Source organism: Neophocaena asiaeorientalis, unplaced genomic scaffold (assembly GCF_003031525.2).
Source record: "Neophocaena asiaeorientalis asiaeorientalis breed wild unplaced genomic scaffold, Neophocaena_asiaeorientalis_V1.1 scaffold340, whole genome shotgun sequence".
Lineage (NCBI taxonomy): Eukaryota > Metazoa > Chordata > Mammalia > Artiodactyla > Phocoenidae > Neophocaena > Neophocaena asiaeorientalis.
The window spans coordinates 1,021,862-1,044,342 of NW_020172733.1; the positions used below are offsets into that span (position 1 = coordinate 1,021,862).

Genomic DNA, 22,481 nt, shown 5'->3' on the forward strand with positions numbered 1-22,481 from the left:
AAAAAAAAAAAAAAAAAAGAAAGTTCCAAAAAGCAAAACTTAAATTTGTCATGCACCCGCAACTATTTACATCATACCTAGAACTATTTACATAGCATTTACATTGTATTAGGTATTGTAAGTAATTTAGAGATGATTTATATATATGGGAGAATGTACATAGTTTACATGAAAATACTATGCCATTTTATATATGGGAGTTGAGCATTCACAGATTTTGGTGAGGGCTGGAGCCTAGAACCAATTCCACATGGATACCAAAAGATGACTGTATAAAATTATGTCATCTGAATATAGTGAAAGTTTTACTTTTTTTTTTTCCAATTTGCATGCTTTTTATTTAAGTTTCTTGTCTGATTGCTGTCTGATTAAATCTTCCAATACTATGTTGTACAATAGCGGTGAGAGTGGGCATCTTTGTCTTGTTCCTGATCTTAGAAGAAAAGCTTTCCTCTTTTTACCATTGAATATGCCATTAGCTGTGGAACTGTCATATGTGATATTTATTATGTTGAGGTAGGTTCCCTCTGTACCTACTTGCTTGAGAGCTTTTATCATAAATAAAATGTTTACATTTTGTCAAATGTTTTTTCTGCATTTACTGAGCTGATCATATGTTTTTATCCTTCATTTTGTTAAAGTGGTTTATCACATTGATTGACTTGTGGATACTGAATCATCCTTGCACCTCTGGAATTAAGTCCCACTTGATTATGGTGTATGATCCTTTTAATGTATTGTTGAATTCAGTTTGCAAATATTTTGTTGAGGATTTTTAGATCTGTGTTTATCAGGGATATTAGCCTATAATTTTCCTTTCTTTTGGTGTCTTTGTCTGGTTTTAGTATCAGGGTAAAATTGTCCTCATGAAATGAGTTTAGAAGTGTTCCCTCCACTTCTGTGTTTTGGAAGAGTTTGAGAAAAATTAGTATTAATTTTTCTTTGAACATTTGTTAGAATTCACCAGTGAAGCAACCTGGTCCTGGACTTTTGTTTGTTGGGAGGTTTTTGATTACTGATTCAATCTCCTTACTGGTAATCAGTCTGCTCAGATGTTCCATTTATTTGTGATTCAGTCTTGGGTGGTTGTATTTCTAGGAATTTACCCATGACTTCTAGGTTATCCAGTTTGTTGGTATATAATTGTCCATAGTAGTCCCTTATAATACTTTGTTTTTCTGTGGTATCAGTTGTAATGTCGCCTCTTTCATTTCTGATTTTATATATTTGAGTCCTCTCAATTTTAACTTTTCAAGAACTAATTTTTTGTTTCATTGATATTTTATATTGTCTTTTTGCTCTCTATTTTATTTCTGCTCTGATTTTTGTTATGTCTTTCCTTCTGCTAAATTTTGTTCTTTTTCTAGTTTCTTGAGTTGTAAAGTTAGGTTGTCTATTTAGGATATTTATTCTTTCTTGAGATGGGCGTTTATTGCATGACCTTCATTTTTAAAACTACTTTTGCCACATCCCATAAGTTTTGGTATGTTGTATTTCCATTTTCATTTGTCTCAAGATATTTTTTTTTAATTTCTCTTTTGATTTCTTTGTTGACCCATTGGTTGTTCAGTAGCTTGTTTTGTAATTTACACATATTTGTGAAATTTCTAGTTTTCTTCTTGTAATTGGTTTCTACTTCAATACCATTTTGGTGAAAAAAGATCCTTGATGTGATTTCAGTCTTCTTAAGTTAGTTAAGACTTATTGTGTGGCCTAATGTGATCTATCTTGGAGAATGTTCCATGTGCACTTGAGAGAATGGCTATTCTGCTGCTTTTGGATGTACTGTTCTGTGTAGATCTGTTAAGTTCATCTCATCTAATGTGCCACTTAAGGCCAATGTTTCCTTATTGATTTTCTGTCTGGATGATCTATCCATTGTTGGAAGTGGGGTATTAAAGTTGCCTATTATTATTTTCTTCCTTTAGGTTTGTTAATATTTGCTTTATATATTTAGATGTTTCTATGTTGGGTGCATAAATATTTACAAATATTTAATCCTCTTTGTGTGATTGACCCCTTTATCATTATGTAATGCCTTTCTTTGTCTTTTATTTTAAAGTATATTTTGTCTGACATAAGTGTAACTACCTTAGCTTTCTTTTGGTTTCCATTTGCATGGAATATCTTTTTCCATTCCTTCAGTTTCAGTTTGTGTGTCCTTAAGTGTGAAGTGAGACTCTTGTAGGCAGGATACAGATGAGTCTTTTTTAAAATTTTATTTTATTGAACTATAGTTGATTTACAAAGTTGTATTAATTTCTACTGCACAGCAAAGTGATTCAGTTACATATATATGTATAATATATATACACACACACATTCATTTTCATATTTTTTTTCCATTATGGTTTATCACAAGGTGAGTCTTGTGTTTTTATTCATTTAACCACTCTGTGTCTTTGATTGGAGAATCTAGTTCATTTACATTTAAAGTAATTATTGATAGTTATGTACCTATTTCCATTTTGTTAATTGTTTTCTGGCTGTTTTGTAGTTCCTCTGTTCCTTTTTTCTTCTCTTGTTCTCTTCCTTTGTGGTTTGATGACTTTCTTTAGTGGTATACTTAGATTCCTTTCTAATTATCTTTTGTGAATTTACAATAGCTTTTTCCTTTGTGGTTACCATGAAGCTTAAATATAACAATTTATATTTACAACTGTTTATTTTAAGTTGATAAAAAGTTGAGTTTGAATGCATTCTAAAGTTCTATATTTTTACACTCCCCCCACCCATGTTTTATATTTTTGATGTCACATCTTACATCTTTTTCTCTGGTGAATTCCTTAACAAATTATCATATATAATTATAGTTATTTTTAGTACTTTGTCTTTTAACCTTCATACTAGTTTTATAAGTGATTAATTCACTATCTTTACTATATATTTACCTTTACCAGTGAGATTTATATTTTCATATTTTTTCTTGTTACTAATTAACACCTTTTTCTTTCAGTTTAAAGAAGTCACTTTAACATTTCCTGTAATGCCAGTTTAATGGTGACGAACGCACTTAGCTTTTGCTTATCTGTAAAGCTATTTATTTCTCCTTTAATTCTGATTGATAATTTTGTTGGGTAGAGTATTCTTGGTTTGAAGTATTTTTTCTTTCAGCACTTTTAATATATCACGTGACTCCCTTCTGGCCTGCAAAGTTTCTGCAGAAAAATCTGCTGATAGTCTTGTGTGTGTAACAAATTGGTTTTCTCTTGCTGCTTTTAAGATTCTCTGGTTGTCCTTAACCTTTGACATTTTTAATTATGTTTCTTGGTGTAAGTCTGTTGGGGTTCATCTTATTTGGTACCATCTGGGTTTCCTGGATCTGAATGTCTGCTTCTTCACCAGATTAGGGAAGTTTTCAGCCATGATTTCATCCAATAAGTGTTCTGCTCCTTTCTCTCTCTTCTCCTCCTGGGACTCCTATAATGCAAATGTCATTTCACTTGCTGTTGTCCTATAGGTCCCTTAAACTATCTTCACTTTCTTTCATTCTTTTTCCTTCTTGCTTCTCTGATTGGATGAGTTTCTTTGTCCTGTCTTCAAGTTCATTGATTTTCTTCTTCTGCTTTATCTGGTCCGCTGTTGAACCTTCTAGTGTATTTTTCAGTTCACTTATGGTATTCTTCAGTTCTTTTTAGTACTTGTATTTTCTATTTTTTTATCTTTTTGTGAATTTTTCACTGTGTTCCATCCAGTCTGCTCCCAAGTTTGCTAAGTGTCTTTATGATCATTACTTTGAACTTTTTATCTAGTAAGTTACTTATGTCTGTTTCATTAAGGTTTTTTTTTTTAGGTTTTATCTTATTCTTTCATTCTCTCTTTCTTCATTTTGCTTGATTCTCTGTGTTAGTTTCTATGCATTAGATGAAACAGCCACCTCTCCCATTTTTGAAGTGTTGGCCTTGTGTAGACAAACCTTAGTGTTCAAATTTGCTCTAGCTCTTGGCTGTCTCCCAAACCTTTGTGATTGTCCAAGCATCCTATTTTATTTTTAATAGCTCCCAGTGTTGCGGGTGTGCCAAGACCAGTTATTGTCCCAAAGGGGAGGCTCTCAGTCATCAACTAGATTCAGGCTGATTGGAAGCCAGACCCTCAGGCAGCATTTTTGAGAGTACACAAATATATACAGTCCTGTTGGATGACATGTGTAAAGTCTGCTGGCCATCAGTTTCAGGTGATGTATAGGTGTCATTTGGCAGCAGCTGCAAAAATCAAGGCACCATACAAGGATATAAGCCCCTTTCTGGAAGATACCAGTGAACAGGAATGAAGCAGAGGAAGAGTGCAAAGATTATATCCACAGCATCAGTTCCCTGACAGCATCTCTGTTGGCCCCTTTAAGTATGCCAAACCAGAAGCCTGCCTCACAGGCCAAACTTCTGGATACACAACTAGGCCTCTTTCTCAGAAAGACTGGGCACGTTTCAGTCTGCTATCTGTGCAGTGCCCTGGGAATGGCAGCTTGCCAAGAACTGTCTCTCCAATTGTTACAGTCCCATGGGACCCAGGAACACAAGGCTCCCCCAGTCTCTAGAGCCAGGCAATCAAGAGGTGTTCTCTGGATGATAGCCACAAAAACTAGGGTACCTGATATAAAAACTGGGGCACCAAACACGTGTAGAAGCTTTCCTTCAGGAGTTACGGGCACCCTGGTGTGTTTCAGAAGGACAGTACAAAAATGGCACCCTCTAAAAAAAGAAAAAAAAAAAAGATGGCTCCCGCTGTCTTCAGTATAAAGATGGCACCTGCTTGAAATGAAAAGAAAAAAAGATGGCAACTGCCAGCTTTAGTGAAGCAGAAGGAGAGCAGAAAGATGGCACCCACAGCCTCTGCCCCTGGATAGTATCCCAGCAGGTCTCTGCCACTCAGACCAACATTTTAAAATTAGCAAATGAGTCTCTTTTAAATAAAGGCTGGGCATCTTTTTGCACAACAAAGGAAACCATAAACAAAATGAAAAGGCAAACAATGGAATGGGAGGAAATATTTGCAAATTTTGAATGATAAAAGTTTGCGCTACTCAGGATATCTGGAATTAACCCAGAGATAACGCCATCATGATTCTCAAGTGTTTATCATTTCCACCTGGACAAGCACAGTAGCTTCTTGAATAAACTTTGCCCTCACCCAGTCTCTACCACGTCAGCTCAACTTACTTACTACTGGCAGAGTTGTTATTTTTTTACTCCTTTGCTGCAGCCCCTTCATTATCATTCTATTGTCAATAGGGTAAAATCCTAATTTATCAGTGAAGCAAAAATGGACCTTCAAAATCTTTTCCAATTTTCTTTCTTAAACTCGCTACTGTAGTCACATGAAACTCCTCCCCTTTTCTCAGGTCTCTCTGCCTTTATTCCTTCTTTCCCTTTTACTTGGTATTCTGGCCTTCCCCCCACTCCACATCTCTTCTTTCCCTGGCAAATTTCTGAGTATCCTCAAGAATCCTCCACTCCTTGAAGCCTTTCACAATTCACTAAGGGGAATTATTTTCTTCTCTTCATTGCCAGTAGATTTTTATACCTCTCACTTTCATAGCACTCTTCATAAGCTTTGCTGTTTATTTATTATTTGGTGTTCTTTGCTGACAAATGTATGGATTTCTTAAAAGTGGTTTAGAATTTTATTGGACTTAATAGTTCTAGCACCCTTCCTGCTCTCAGCATTGTGTCTGGTAAACCAAAGTTTCTCTGTTATTTATCTTTGAATTATGGAATAAATGAATGGATAGACCTCAAGCTCAAAATTTTTGGCATTATGGTCTAGATCAAACGATTTTTCAGGTGCCAGGTGGGCAGCCTCTGAAGGCTATCCCTGTTACACCCTGTTCCTTCTCTTTGCATCTTTATCACAAGGTCAATCAGAAGTTGAAAGATTCACTGTTTCTTAAGTTTTAAAATCCCTAAAATCTAGTGTAAATGGATTGAAGCAGTTTTATTTTTCTAGACTGTTTTGTCTAGCCTATAAATAGGAAAGAACTCAAGTCTGCAACACAATGTTTCAAATTCTGTTTATGTAAATGCTTGAATTGGATCTGAAGATGTGTATGTTTGCCTTCAGATTTTTTGTCATTGAACTTGAAGAACACTGGTAAAGCTTACTAAATTCACATGCTTGCCTACAAAGCAGATTTGCAGAAAATGGTACTGGACTGAACATGGAATCGAACAAAAACATGATTAACCACAGAGGAACTGAAAAGATGAAAGGTGTTATCAATGTTTCCAAACCTTGTAAATGGTTTGGTAAAAAGACAGACTTTGGAGCTTCCTAGAGCACTGCGGATGGCTGTGGAGACCCTTTGAAGTTCTCCTGATGAGAGCTGCTTGGACTAACTAACAGTAGCCCCAGCTATGAGCTTTTCTGAGGAAGCTTAAGGAACAACTCACTAAGCTTGTTGTTCGGAACTATTTAAGGCAACTTTTATAAAGTTGTGCTTTTGTAGAATACATGCTGTTGTACTCTTTGTAGATTCTGGTGCTTTTACAGAATTTTATACATATTTCTCCATTTTTTTTCTAAAATTTTGTTTTTCCTACTGCCTTGAGAAAGCATCACAGAAGAGCAAAGGGCAGCTGGCATGTGTTGGGTGGATTTGATCCTCTTAACCTATGAATTACTGTGGCCACATCACAGTCCAATGGCTGTATGGACAGTTCCTTTAATCAGCTTCCCTCCTCTTTCTTAAGCAGTTAATAGTGTTCTTATGAAGCTTATCACTCCTTTAATAATCAGCATCTCACAGGTGATTCATCACTCCTTTAATAATCAGCATCTCACAGGTGATTCATTATTATCTTCAAATAAAAAGTGCCCCAAAGAATAGACATTATTCATTATGTTTAAAATATTTTATATAATTCTATCTTGCTATCAAAGATGTAGAAATAAATCTCCAACTCATGAGATTAAATGAGCAATTTAAATGAGCAATTGACTATTCTGCTCACTTTATAGGGAAAAGATTCTATTTCATGATATAGATTAGGATAAAATTTAACACTGTATAGTTGGAAAATACATATAATTTTAAATTAAATTTTAAAGGGATTTTTTGGGTAAAATTAGGTAATTCAATATTATACTTACATAATCTGTCATAATGAAGTAAAAGAAAATAAATTTTCTTTATGAAATCATATTTAGAAAAGAAATCATTAGTTAACAAAAATTTGTTAGTCATATAAAAGATAATCTGTTTTCTACCCTGTTTCTATGAGTTTGACTTTTTAAAAAAAATATTCCATAAATAAGTGATACCATGCAGTATTTGCCTTTGGCCTATTTCACTTAGCATAATGCCCTTGAGGTTCATCCATGTTGTCACAAATGGCACATTTTTTTCTTTTTCGTAGCTGAATAATATTCCTGTGTGTGTGTGTGTGTGTGTGTGTGTGCGTGCGTGCATGCATTATATGTTCTTTATCCAGTCATCTGTTGATGGACACTTAGATTGTTTCCATATCTTGGCTATTGTGAGTAACACTGAAGTGAACATGTGGGTACAGATGTTCACTCTTCAGTATCCTATTTTCAGTTTTTTTGGGTGTATATCCAGTAGTGGGATTGCCGGATCATATGGTAGTCTTATTTTTATTTTTCTAGAAACTTCTATATTGTTTTCCATAGTAGCTACAGCAATTTACATTCCTACCAACAGTACACAGAGATTCCCTTTTTTCCATATCCTTACCAACATCTCTTGCCTTTATAGTAATAGCTATTCTAACATGTGTGATGTCATATTTCACTGTGGATTTGACTTGCATTTCCCTGATGGTTAGTGATGTTGAGCACTCTTTCATGTACCTGTTTTTCTATTCAGTTCCTCTGACTTTTTAAAATTTTTATTATTTTTTTTTTTTGTGGTATGCAGACCTCTCACTGTTGTGGCCTCTCCTGTTGTGGAGGACAGGCTCCAGATGCGCAGGCTCGGCGGCCATGGCTCACGGGCCTAGCCGCTCCATGGCACATGGGATCTTCCCAGACCGGGGCACGAACCCGTGTCCCCTGCATCAGCAGATGGACTCTCAACCACTGCACCACCAGGGAAACCCCCCTGAATATTTTTTTAATCAGATGGTTTGGGGTTTTATTCCTATTGAGTTATGTAAGTTATATATTTTGGATATTAATCTTTTTTCATATATATGATTTAAAATATTTTTTCCATTCTATAGGTTGCCTTTTCATTTTGTTGATGGTTTCCTTTGCTGTGCAGAAGCTTTTTAGTTTGATGTAGCTCCACCTGTTTATTTTTGCTTTTGTTACCTTTGCTTTTAGTGTCAAATCCAAAAAATGATTCTCAATACTGATGTCAAGGAGCTTACCTCCTATGTTTTTTTTTGGTGTTGTTGTTGTTTTCTCCTAGGAGTTTTGTGGTTTCCGGGTTTACTTTCAAATCTAATTCATTTTGTGTTGATTTTTCTGAGTGGTGTATGATAGGGGTGCAGTTTCATTCTTTTGTTTGTGGCTATCTGTTTTTCTTAACACCATATTGAAGAGACTGTCCTTTCCCCATTTAATATTCTTGGCTTTTTTTGCCATAAGTTAATTGACCATATGTGTGTGGCTTTATTTTGGGGCTCTCTACTCTGTTCCATTGATCTATGTGTCTGTTTTTAGTCTAATGCCATACTGTTTTGATTACTGTAGCTTTGTAATATAGTTTGTAATCAGGAAGTGTGATGCCTCTAGCTTTGTACTTCTGTTTTCAATTTTTATTTAGCTATTCAGAGGTCTTTTATGTTTCCATACAAATTTTAGGATTGATTTTTCTCTTTCTGTTAAAAACGCCTTTGGAAATTTGATAGGAATTTCATTAAATCTGTAGATAGCTTTGGGTAGTATGGACATTTTAACAATAGTAATCCTTCCAAGCCATAAGCACAGAATATCTTTCCATTTATTTGGGTCTTCTTCAATTTCTTTCATCAATGTTTTTATAATTTGTCTTTCACCTGTTCAGTTAAATTTATTCCTAGGTATTTTATCCTTTTTAATGTAACTGTAAGTGGAATTGTTTTCTTAATTTCTCTTTCTGATAGTTCATTATTTATAGAAATGCAGCTGATTTTTGTATATTGATTTGGGGGGTGGAGGTAATAGAGAAAGGTTGCCAAAAGGATATAAACTTTCATCGCTAAGGTGAATGAAGTATGAGGATCTAACATAGAACATGATGATTACAGTTGAAAATACTGTATTAGATAATTGAAATTTGCTAAGAGAATAGAACTTAAGTGTTCTAAATAAATAAGGTGACGGATGTGTTAATTAACTAGATGGTGGGAATCATTTTACAATGTATACATATATCAAATCATCACAATGTACACTTTGTCTTACAATTTTCTTTTCAATTATAATTCAATAAAGCTGATCAAAAAAAGATAATGAGTTTTCACAGTGAAATTTACTATACACATGATTTACTAAGTAATGAAACACACTTGAATTTCAATTGGCTTTTGTTGCTGGAGGTAAAAAGACCAGTTAGTGATTGTATTTACTTCAAATACCTTAAAATCAAGACACGAAGACAGTGTATATTAAAAAACAAAAGCAAAAGAACATGTGATGAATGGCTGGCACAGAGGGACTTCTAAAAAGACCTCCCTTTTATTAAGGTGGCCAGAAGCTTTAATAATGAAATGATAGTTTAAAGGAAAGATGAGAGATTGAGAGGGAAGAGAGGATGGAGCAAGGGCTTTCCATATTTAGGAAGAATGCCATGAGCCAAGTGACAAGGCAGGATTGACTATGTCTTGTTTGGCAGCCATTTTAGATGATTAACATAATGAAAAAATAATAGTCAATACCTATTGATTTACTCTTCAGATGCTCTGTAGGTATTAACTCATTTCATCCCCACAAAAACTCTGTGAGGTTGGTGTTATAGGTACTAGTAGTATCCCCATTTTGCAGACAAGAAAACTGAGGCACAGAGAGATCAAGTAATTTGCCAAGGTAACAAAGTAAGAGATCTTGGGTCTGTGCCCTTAACCATAATTTGATACTGTTATTATTAAGTTATATAGGTGATTCAAGGTAGGTAATGTATGAGAAGTCATTTGAATTCAGATTTTGGTGAAATTAATGGAAGGCATTGTATGTTTGGCTAAGGAGTTAGATTTTACAGTACAAGCAATGAGGAGTAAGCAATCATTTTCAAGCGGGGCGATGACATGGGTAAAGCAATGATTAAAAGATTTATCAAAAAATAGGTTTCACTGAGATGTGTAAATAAATTAAAAAGTTAAGGGACTTGATCAGAAAGAGTAGGTGAGTACCACAGGTGTCCATATATGAGGTAATGAGGGCCTGTGGCAAACACAGTAGAAAACTGCCAGAAGGTAGTGACAACCTCGTTACTCTATTCATCATACTTATCGTAATGTTTCCCCTTGTCTTCACTTGCCTACAGTATGCTCCTCTTCAATCAAAAATGGGGGCGCTCAGTGCAATTTACAAATTTTTAAGTAAATTTGTCACAGAAGAGTCACAAGTGATAAGTGTCTAGTGCAATAAAAGATCAGAAAGTGAAGTCATCCATGTAGCCAGCTTCCTGATCAAGACACAGATCATTCCAAACACACCAGGAGTCTCCTGTATTCCTCTCTTCCACCATTGCCTTCCTCCTAGTTTGCCTATTTTTGAATTGTGTTTAAATAGAATCACACAATAGATATTCTTTAGAGTATAGCTTCTTTTTATTTAACATTATGCTAATAAAATTCACTGATGTTGCTGCATCTTTCATTTGTTCATTCTCATGGCTGTTTAGCATTTCACTAAAGCACAATTTAGTTATCAATTGTATCATTAGTGGAATTGCTAACTCTGTGTTATTACAGTAACTTACTCTGAGTATTCTTGTGTGCATCTTTTGGTGAATATATGCCTGCATTTCTGACACACAGGCCCCCCCACCCCGTACATTTGTATGTTACAGAGCCAGAGGATGGACACACACACACACACACACACACACACACCAGGAGTACATTTGTATAATACATCACAGAGTCAGAGCATATATATATGTGTGTTCAGCTTTAGTTACTACAGCTGAATAGTTTTGTTAAAATGGTTGTAACAATTTACATTCTTACCAGCAGTGTCAGAGCTCCAATTATTCCACATTCTTGCAAGGACTTGGTATCCTGTGTCTTTTTAAATTTAATCCATCTAGTGAACTGGTACAATTCCTTGCTGTCTTATGAAGTTAAACAAGTTTATATGTTTTTGGTGATTTCAATATCCTTTTTTGTGAAACACCTGTTGGCATTATGGTGAACGCAGAAATCCTACCTTTTCCTGCACCTTTAACACTTTGCACACCACCTGCAATGCAGTTGTTTGATGAATGGATTAATACATACAAGATTATAAGGGTAAAGCCAATTTAACATTGCTATTAAATCCCTATGCTTAACATATATGAGGCGTCCAATAAATATATACTAAATGGATGAAAAAAAGGTTTCCTGTTTCTTTTAAACATATCTGTCACAAAGCAATTATAGTCTTCCTATTTTACACTTCCTCTATTTTAGAGGAAGAAGTAATAATTGTGTTTCCTTTGATGTTATCACATTTGATCATCTTGGCATGCTCAATTTTTAATGTTACTCTTTTTGTAGAGCCAGTCTTAGATTCTCTGTTACAGGATCACAAAGATTAATATGATCCCTAAATAAGTACTTTTGGCCAAGATACACTGTGTTGCAAACCCTTTCACCTTGCTGAATGTGTGGGTGTTGTTTTTTCAGAGGCATAATCCTTTCCAACAGATAAGAATGATCAAAGAAAAGTCTTTGTTTTTCTGCTTACCCAAGCTTTCACCTAGAGGAGATTTCTTTTTATAATACAGAACTTTACAATGCATATCTCCTCCTAGAGAGGTATAATTTTTCTTTGAATCCAAATTAGAACTCTGGGACTGTCAGAGCCTACTGATTCAGAATTAGGTCATTGAAGCATACTATGTCAGCCCTAAGACAAAAGTAGGTTCCCGGACATACAGATGGTAATACTGTAGAATCTTAGAGCTGAAAGAAATGGTTAGTTGAGGGTTGTTAAGTGAACAATTGAAAAGTGATTTTTTTATAAAAGTAAAAAATACTGAATACTCTAGTGATATTTTACATATCTAAATATTTTATAAGGTGGAAACATGAGCTGTCAAATAAATTATCTGACTATAATTTATACATATAATCTGATACAGAGAAAACTCATAAAATATATCTCAACACATAATTTAAATTATGTACAAAATGTCTATTTATACCTATCTAATAATGATAATGATTATAAAGGTTAACAATAGCCCTCACATTTATAGAGTCCTTATTGTGTGCCAAACGCTCTGCTAACAGTAATATGTAATAAATATATTGGTGCAATTAAAGAATGCCAGTGAATAACAACGATTTAAACTTGATAAGTTTCAATTTTATCGAAATCAACTTTATTACGTCCAGGTTTATTTGGAGGACTATTAACCATGAACTAACATGTAATGGAGACCTGTGCAGTTGATAGTTCCAACAATTCTTTAAACCAGGAAATAAAGTTCAAGGTAATTATGATATTAACCAAGCTTATTGCTTAACAAAAAAAATCAAGGAAATACAATGATCATTATGTCTTTTCTTTGTAATATATAAAGTTTGTAATAGCTTTTATTAAAAGATCCCAAAACACTTAGTGGAGCAGGTTACAGATAGTTTTTTTTTTTTTTTTTTTTTTTTTTTTTGCGGTACGGGGCCCTCTCACTGTTGTGGCCTCTCTTTTTGCGAAGCACAGGTTCCGGACGCGCAGGCTCAGCGGGCATGGCTCACGGGCCCAGCTGCTCCGCAGCATGTGGGATCTTCCCAGACCGGGGCACGAACCTGTATCCCCTGCATCGGCAGGCGGACTCTCAACCACCGCGCCACCAGGGAAGCCCTACAGATAGTTTTACACTTAGCTCTGAATTTCCTGTTTTTTTTGGTTTTAAGCTTTGTACGCATTAAACTGGTGTCCACAATTTTCTCTGTTCTCAAATCCAACTGTTAAATACCCAAATTCATAATGTATTAGAGATGCCTGGCCTACTAAATTAAAGGTCTTTAAGTATAAGCTTTACAATAAAGACTTGACTATTTGGTTCAAGAGAAATGTTTTGATTCAATTCCAGGAATAACTTGAAGAGAGTTTTCTGCTTTGAAAATGTGATTCCCAAAGTTTAATATTACTAATGCCTTTCCATATGAATTTTTTTCACTAAAGAAATGTCTGTTCCAATATATATGCCATTACTTTTTTCTAAGAGATTTGTACTGATTATGTCAGAAATATTTGTTTGCATCTCTTTAGGGATTTAGCTTTTCATCTTTGTCACTTACTTGACCTTTCAGAATGATCACAGCCTAAGATGTTTGTTTATCATCTTTCACCATATTTGGATTAATTCTTGACATGGAGGTGGCTTTGTAGTGTAAAAAACTAAGAAGGATATATGATTTTTGTTGTTTAATAAAAGCTTGAGCCTTGAATCTGTAGGAAACACGCTCTGTAGTTCATTTTCCTCCTTAAAAAGAATTTCATAGTAAGATGCTTATTGTTTATTCTTTGGAAAAGAGGCCATATTACAAAAAGGAAGTGAACATTATTAATTTTTACAAATATTTTTTCTTATTCTTTATGTTGTTGGAAAAAATTTTTTCAGAAGGTTTACATGTACAAGATAATGAATTTTTCATACTCTAGATGTTTAAGAGTGTGCAGCTTAAATTACAGGAGGTTAAGAAGGTGTGTAAACCCTGTGAATTTCCCTAAGTTTATTTATTAGTGTCTGTATGCACACGTGTGTGTGTTTCCTCTCTCTTTGCCAAGTATGAAAGTAATATGTCAGCACTTTGGTTTAGTATAAGGATAATTTTTTATCCTTATTTTGGAAGGAGCTCCAGGTATACAAATGAGTGTCTGAGTTAATGAACCATAAGAAGTAGTGGTTTATTTTGAGTGGAAATGAGCTAAAAAAAAAAATCAGCACTCACTTTGTTAGGCTTCTCAAAGGTCATTTGGATACAGATGAAAGACATCTTAAAATCAGACATCATTTTATCAACAAGCAAGTTATTAGTAGCAAGTTATCTGTTGAAAGTGTTCAGGAAACAATATTGTTTCACATTAGTATTGATATCTTTTGAGGGAAAGTATTAAAATGTACTTAAAATCTTACAACATTCTTAAAAATGCAATAGAAGCATCATACTTTGTACCTATTACTCATTTCCAGCAATTGGTGGATGTTTTTAAAATATTAAATATGTGTAAGAAATATTTTATAATATTTTATTTGTATACAGTTGTTGGAAAATGAAACCAGAGTGTAAAAAACGCACTTAAAATTACTTTTTTTCTTTTTTTTGGAGAAGTATTCTTGAGAATTCGGAAAACCAAGTAGAAATGTAAACTTACAGAGTGCTCAAAATGGAAGGCTTATCAGGTTCTTTGTGTAGTTCCTGGTATTGATTGGCACAGTGAATTTTGTTGAAGATTTGAAGTCCCAGAACTGCTGAAATCATTTTAAGATTTCTAACCCTTTTTTTAAGAAGAAACTAAAGTCCAAAAATTAGTTAACTAATTTTCATTCTGAAACATTGAAATCTATTTCTGCTAATTATGAATAGCTCCTCTCTCTGTGCCAAGCTGTTATTCAAATATAATCTCTAAAACATTGTAAGTTTTATAGATAAGTTATGTTTACACAATGTCAGATAGTACAAACAATTCGTAATTTTAAAAAAAAAACAACAATATTTTATTCCCTTAGCAAATATGTACAATGTCATTGTCAATAGTCCCAACTGCCAGAGTTTTCACACACGGGTACTTTACAGTCACTTTATTGAAGGAATTGTCAGTAGCCCTTTGGTTCTTGAGGGGAAAAAAATCACAGGGTGTAGAAAGCTTTTTGGATTCCAGATTGGGATTTATTATTATTTACATTATTCAGAAGCCAGCCCAGTCCTGGGATTTTTCTTAGAAGTTAACTTGAGATTCTATTGCTTTGGTTCATTTTAGGAGAAAATCTGTTGTAGAGTATAAGGGAAGGTTGTTATGTCTTTTGTATTTGTCTATTATTTTTCTTTCTTTCTCTATGGTACTTATATCAACAGAAAGCCTGGCTAGATCTGTTTTCTCTAGTCATTCCTGCATTGTTGAAGAATTTTCTCTGACTGATTGTGTAATACCATTAGCATGAGAAGTGCTAATCATTTAAACAGAGAGAGATAATCTTAATAAAAAAACTATTATCCTGAAACTGCAACCCTAACAAAATCAAAAGAAATACACAAAGAAGTCCACCTGTAGATTCTTTCCACTGATTTGATAATTGGATGGTTTAGGCAGTAGACACAGAGGCCTGGATGTGTGAAAATGCAATTGAATTTGATGAGCTGTTGGAAGATCAATGTAGGCAGAGTAAAAGCCATTTATTTCAGCCCAAATCAAAATGAAAATATAGTTTCAGGATTATAGTTTTTCATGAGACCAAAAACCCATAAGAATTACATTAATTGTTTTTCTGTCAGGGCCTCGCTTTTTATTAATCTTTTTTTTTTTTTTTTAATTTGTATGTGACTCCTAAAATCAGTATATATGCCTTAAGTCTTTACGTTTTCTTTAAAGAAAACCTTATTTGCACTTTTTCTATTTTCTTGTATACTGCTGTACGCTGGAATAGAATAAACCTTTACTGGGCACTGTGTCAGTCCTCCTAATGGTGAGAGAAGCCGTATCTGATATTAATTGGATCTTGCCTTAAACCAGTATATGTTCCAAAATCTGTGTGGGTTGTAACTAGATTACACAGTTATTATGGGAACATAAACTCCTTTATAGATATTTAAGCATTTGTGTTGTTCAGACCAAAATATTGCTGTCATGTAGATTTATTATGGTATCAATGCAATGGTGTTTTTCTACCACCTATTTTTAGTGTTTTGCTTGCTTTTTGTTCTGTTTTGGTTTTTTGTTTGTTTGTTTGTTTGTTTTGGTGAACTAGTAGTTCTACAAGAAGGTTCTTGTTTAGGTTGGTGGATTTTTTCCTACTATGCATATTTATTTTATATCATTTCAAGTAGAGTACCTATGCCCTTTAAATATGGAAAGATTGACATTCCCATGTTATTTTTGATGTGTTTTATATAAAAATAGCTGTCTGAAATCAAACCAATGCTTTCTGTGACAGTATTTATTCTATAATTCTCTTTTTTAAAATATTCATTTTCTCATTCATTCAATAAATATTTACTTAGCTTCTCCTATAAGCCAGCTCCTATGCTAGGTACTAGTTATACTGCACCTAAGGAACTGTAATTATGGTAAAAAGATAGAGGCAGAAGTTACAGATTACAAATTGTAGCAATATAAAAGAAGTTTGAGCTGTCATCTGAGGAAATGATGGTAAGGTGAAGGTGGTTTTTATTTGAAAAATCAAGGAAATCTTCTTTGAGGAGTGTTATTTATAGCATAACTTGAAACATGAATAAGTGTTAGGCAAAGATTTGGAGACAGAGTTTTTTAAACAGACAGATGGGTATGCACAAAAGCTCTGAGGTGGGAAAAAACACAGTGTATTATAGGAATTGAAAGAAAACTGGGTAGAATAATGGCTCTTAGTGAGGGCTGGAGCATTTTGAGGGGGCTACTTCATGCAATATCTCTCAAGCAGGGTGAACATACATCTGGGTTGCCCTGGAAAGCCCTGTTGATCTGGCAAAATGATTAATAATGCCCTTACTATCCAAAGTGCCCAAATTTGTTGCTAAATTATATGGTCACCCTATTTATAAATCAGAGTTTCTATTAATCCTAAGAAAAATAAGAACCCTTTAAGTATTTAAATAGTGAAGTAAAAAGATCAAATTCACATTTTAAGAAAATTATTCTGGCTGCAAAGTTGTAGGTAGATTTGAAGAATCAAGATGGAACTAGGGAGACCAGTTGGTCGGCCAGTGCAGTAGTTCAGATGCCAGATGGCAGTGGTTTGGATTAGGGGTTTAGCAGTGGAAACAAAGAAAATTCATGGACTCAACATATATTTCAGGGCAGGCTCAAGAGGGCCATAAACAACAGGCATCCCCCATTGGTCTAGGTATAACAATACTACCTTTCTTCGTTTCAGTAAGAATGCATAAGGGAATGCAGTGCCCACATTGAAATTACATTTGTTTATTGGGAGATTTTTGATTACTGATTCAATCTCCTTATTGGTAATCAGTCTCAGATTTTCTGTTTCTTCATGATTAGTCTTAGTTATATATGTTATATGTTTCTAGGAATTTATATATGTTATATGTTTTTAGGAATTTATCCATGTCTTCTAGATTGTCAAATTTATTGGCAAAACAAATTCAGGTATTTCGAATAAAAATTTTATCTCTGGTACTAATAAGTGAGATCCATTTCCAAGGGCCAGATTAATTAGGTACAACTAATAATTATTAAGCATCTAGTATATGCAAAGTATTGTTCTGGACAATACTGGAGAAATAATGAGAAATTAAAAAGCAGTTCTTGATGCTGTCATAGAGATTTTCTAAAGGGGGAAATAAGAAGAAATACAAACAACCGTGATGCAAGTTACTATGTAATCAATGCCAGTAATAAGATAGAAAGTGCTGAGGATGGGAGTTTTTACAGAAAAAAGTAAAAGATGGAGTTTAAAGGACTCACAAATGACTCCATATGGACCTTAAAAAGATGGATAGGATTTCAGAAGATTTTATCAGTGTTTGACTTGAATATAAGGTAGAAATAATTTCTGAAGTATATTTTAGCTTCAAATTTTTGAGATTTGAAACCAGGAAAAACTTTAAGTATATTTTTCTTTCATTTTTTTTTTAATTTTAAAAAATGCATTTTGCTAGGTCACAAACCTGAATATTCAGAACTCTAAATTTATGTTGTGCCTTACATTGAATTTTTTTAAAATTAATTTATTTATTTTTGCTGCGTTGGGTCTTCGTTTCTGCGCAAGGGCTCTATCCAGTTGTGGCAAGCGGGGGGCCACTCTTCATCACGGTGCGCGGGCCTCTCACTATCGCGGCCCCTCCCGCCACGGAGCACAGGCTCCAGACGCACAGGCTCAGCAGCTGCGGCCCACGGGGCCCAGCTGCTCCGCGGCATGTGGGATCCTCCCAGACCAGGGCTCGAACCCATGTCCCCTGCATCGGCAGGCAGACTCTCAACCACTGCGCCACTAGGGAAGCCCCTGCATTGAATTTTTTAATAGTAGACAATAATTGAGTAATTATTTATAATTCATCTCAGAACACAGAACCAGATATTTATCATTTCTTTTTTTCTTTAGGAAATATGGACTCATCAAGCATGAAATTTTAAAAAAAGTCATTGAATCAACATGTTAAGTTTAAATTAATGTCCTTTTATTATTCATAAAAAGGAGTCACCAGTCTTACTAATATTCATGGTAAATGCTTTGCATGGAGGAGCCTGACTCAAATGGAAATCCATCTTTATCTCATGAGGAAATTAACTCCCAAACATCCTCTCCTTCACCAAACAAATAGACTAATTTCAGTTTCTTCCCTTTGCCATGAATGATCCTTGCATTTTCCTTTCTCATTTACCTGGGCAAAATCTGCTGTTTTGAAGCTAGTTTAAGTAGCTGGTGAGGCAGAGTGTTTCTCAGAGCTGTGTCTTGGCTTTCAGCTTAAGCTCAAGTGGCTCCCAAATTCGAGGTCATTGACCCAAATCAGAGCAATTCAACAAATCATATTGTGTCTTTGTTTAAAGTTTATGCAGAGACGAGCAAGCTGCTCCGGCTGGGCTGGTGTCCTGGGCATGCACCTGTGCAATCACACAGGCCCTGCCTCGAAGGGCCCTGCATTCATTTCAGTGCTTTGCTGTCACCATCTTGAGATTCTGAACACTTTTGAGCTGGGGGCCCCATATTGTCAGGTTGTACTGGGTTCTGCTCTAAGACCTCTACCCCTTACTATGGTGGCAATCTCAAAACTAGATGAAAGCACCAAATAGGTACTTTCATTTTTTAACATGAAGAGGAAAATAGCAGAATTTTGGAGACCCAATCAGTTGGCATGCCAAATTTTCCCTAGCCCATTCTAATTAAAAGAAAACATTTACATGTGAAATAGTCAAGGAAGATACAGGTAAGTCTGATCAGTTTCGCTTCTGACAGCCTGAAGGAAAGCTATTCTGTAAAACAAAGACCATTTTCCCAGCCCTATTCCAGGGTCCCCTTTTCTCTTGCTGTTTTTTTCATTTGCTTCTCTTTAATGATACACACAGGCCCCAGCCATCCTAGACATTCTTAGCGTGGGCTGCCAAGAAGATAATGCTGCGTATTAGCCTGTTTCCCAGTTTTCAGAGTTTATTTCCATGCCCCCAAGACCCTTCTAAATCCCATCCTCAACTTCCCTGAAGAAATGATGAAGGGGAACACCGCATTATTTCTATAAACTTCCCAGAGAGCACCACCTTCCCAGCCCGGATGAGAAAGGACTTGGGCAAGTCAGCTCCTGAAGGACTGACATGCTGTGAAAAAGGTTTCATTCCCCACTTTGAAACTTTTGATAGGGGTGAGTTTTAGAAGCAACTACCTTATCTTCCCACAATTCAGTTTGCTCCTCTGGCATAAGGAAGCTGTTGAAAGGATTAAGTCAGTTTTAGAAGAACAATCTTTCTTTTGTCTGAATTGTAGGAATAATTAAAGCAAAAGCCTAATTTCCTTTTGTGTTGTTATATGAATCTATACTGTTTTGCTCTCTCACTGCTTCATTTCATTTGTACTTCAATTGATAGCTTTCTGCTTCATCAGAGGAGGGTAGGATGAAGTAGATGGGACACAGAACAGAAATATGTTCTAAGAGAATAAAAACATGTCAAAAGCAGAACAGGAGTATTATTTCAGAGCAGACCTGATCTCTGATTTTGAAAATGTTAAAGGTAAAAAAGTTCATTCCACAGCATAAATCTGCTGTAGTCACAGACGTGATGCTCATTTCTGATGTTTGTCTTGCATCCAGGCACATTTGTTTCAGCATATTTTTAAAGGGCTAGATAACAGCTTACAATACAAAAATCTGATACAGTAGTAGGTTTGAAAAAACTGACACACCCTCTGTATGGAGCATTGTGCTCTCTTAGTAATAAGGATTTGAAGTAGGAAGTCATTCCTCAACAAGGACTCACTCTCAGATGATTTGGTTGTATATGCTGAAGTAAAATGCTATAAAATAAATTTACTTTTATCATTAACTACAGCTCATTTCCAGCAAACATGTATCACATATAAAGTTTGAAGTATGCTCAAATATCTCTCATCCACTGCTCCTTACGCATTTTAATTTAATTTCTACCCTTTTATGGCAAGTTCAAATATTTGACTAAAAAGTGAATAAACCTTAAATTAACTGTAGAAATATTTCATAAACCTTAAGCAGGTATCTAGGGATAATAATATTATTCTGATGAGTGAAAATAAATGCTGCTTCAGCGTACATTTACAGAGGCTGCTTTGTACACCCAGATACAGCCTGTGGCTTGCAGGAGTTGAGGCCGTCATAGAATTATAGTGCTGTATCCTCAAGGCTGTTATGGAAGCTGAGAGAGGGTGAAAGCATGCCCTAGTTCTACTGGAAATGGTGCAAAGAAGCTGGGAGAAGACTGAGGAAAGTTCCTGTAATATGTGACCTCTGACCTGCATTTCCATGATTCAGTAGGAGTTCAATCAAGGTGAGAGGAGGGAATGGCAAGGAGAAGAAAGCTGGGTAGTATCAAAGCTTAGATCAGATTTATAACGAATGGTATTTTTTTGTAGATATTTTACTTTTTTTTTTTTAAACATCTTTATTGGAGTATAATTGCTTTACAATGGTGTGTTAGTTTCTGCTTTATAGCAAAGTGAATCAGTTATACATATACATATGTTCCCATATCTATTCCCTCTTGAATCTCCCTCCCTCCCCCCTCCCTATCCCACCCATCCAGGTGGTCACAAAGCATCGAGCTGATCTCCCTGTGCTATGCGGCTACTTCCCACTAGCTATCTACCTTACGTTTGGTAGCGTATATATGTCCATGCCTCTCTCTCGCTTTGTCCCAGCTTACCCTTCCCCCTCCCCATATCCTCAAGTCCATGCTCTAGTAGGTCTGTGTCTTTATTCCTGTCTTACCCCGAGGTTCTTCATGACATTATTTTTCTTAAATTCCATATATATGTGTTAGCGTACGGTATTTGTCTTTCTCTTTCTGACTTACTTCACTCTGTATGACAGACTCTAGGTCTATCCACCTCATTACAAATAGCTCAATTTCGTTTCCTTTTATGGCTGAGTAATATTCCATTGCATATATGTGCCACATCTTCTTTACCCATTCATCCGATGATGGGCACTTAGGTTGTTTCCATCTCTGGGCTATTGTAAATAGAGCTGACGTTGAATAAGAATGGTGAGAGCGGGCAACCCTGTCTTGTTTCTGATCTTAGTGGAAATGCTTTCAGTTTTTCACCATTGAGGACGATGTTGGCTGTGGGTTTTTCATATATGGCCTTTATTATGCTGAGGAAAGGTCCCTCTATGCCTACTTTCTGCAGGGTTTTTATCATAAATGGGTGCTGAATTTTGTCGAAAGCTTTCTCTGCATCTATTGAGGTGAACATATGTTTTTTTCCTTCAATTTGTTAATATGGTTTATCACATTGATTGATTTGTGTATATTAAAGAATCCTTGCATTCCTGGAATAAACCCCACTTGATCATGGTGTATGATCCTTTTAATGTGCTGTTGGATTCTCTTTGCTAGTATTTTGTTGAGGATTTTTGCATCTATGTTCATCAGTGATATTGGCCTGTAGTTTTCTTTCTTTGTGGCATCCTTGTCTGGTTTTGGTATCAAGGTGATGGTGGCTTCATAGAATGAGTTTGGGAGTGTTCCTCCCTCTTCTATATTTTGGAAGAGTTGGAGAAGGATAAGTGTTAGCTCTTCTATAAATGTTTGACAGAATTCCCCTGTGAAGCCATCGGGTCCTGAGCTTTTGTTTGTTGGAAGATTTTTAATCACAGTTTCAATTTCAGTGCTTGTGATTGGTCTGTTCATATTTTCTTTTTATTCCTGACTCAGTCTTGGCAGGTTGTGCATTTCTAAGAATTTTTCCATTTCTTCCAGGTTGTCCATTTTATTGGCATAGCGTTGCTTGTAGTAATCTCTCATGATCTTTTGTATTTCTGCAGTGTCACTTGTTACTTCTCCTTTTTCATTTCTACTTCGACTTATTTGAGTCTTCTCCCGTTTTGATGAGCCTGGCTAATCGTTTCTCAATTTTGTTTATCTTTTCTAAAAACCAGCTTTTAGTTTTATTGATCTTTGCTATCATTTCCTCCATTTCTTTTTCATTTATTTCTGATCTGATTTTTATGATTTCTTTCCTTCTGCTA

The 22,481-nt window shown here is 35.2% G+C and overlaps 1 protein-coding gene across 3 annotated transcripts in view; it reads left to right on the forward strand.

Moving 5' to 3' along the window:
- PDZRN4 (PDZ domain containing ring finger 4) overlaps window positions 1-22,481 on the forward strand; it is a 361,648-nt gene that overhangs the window by 12,928 nt on the left and 326,239 nt on the right. The window lies entirely within an intron of this gene.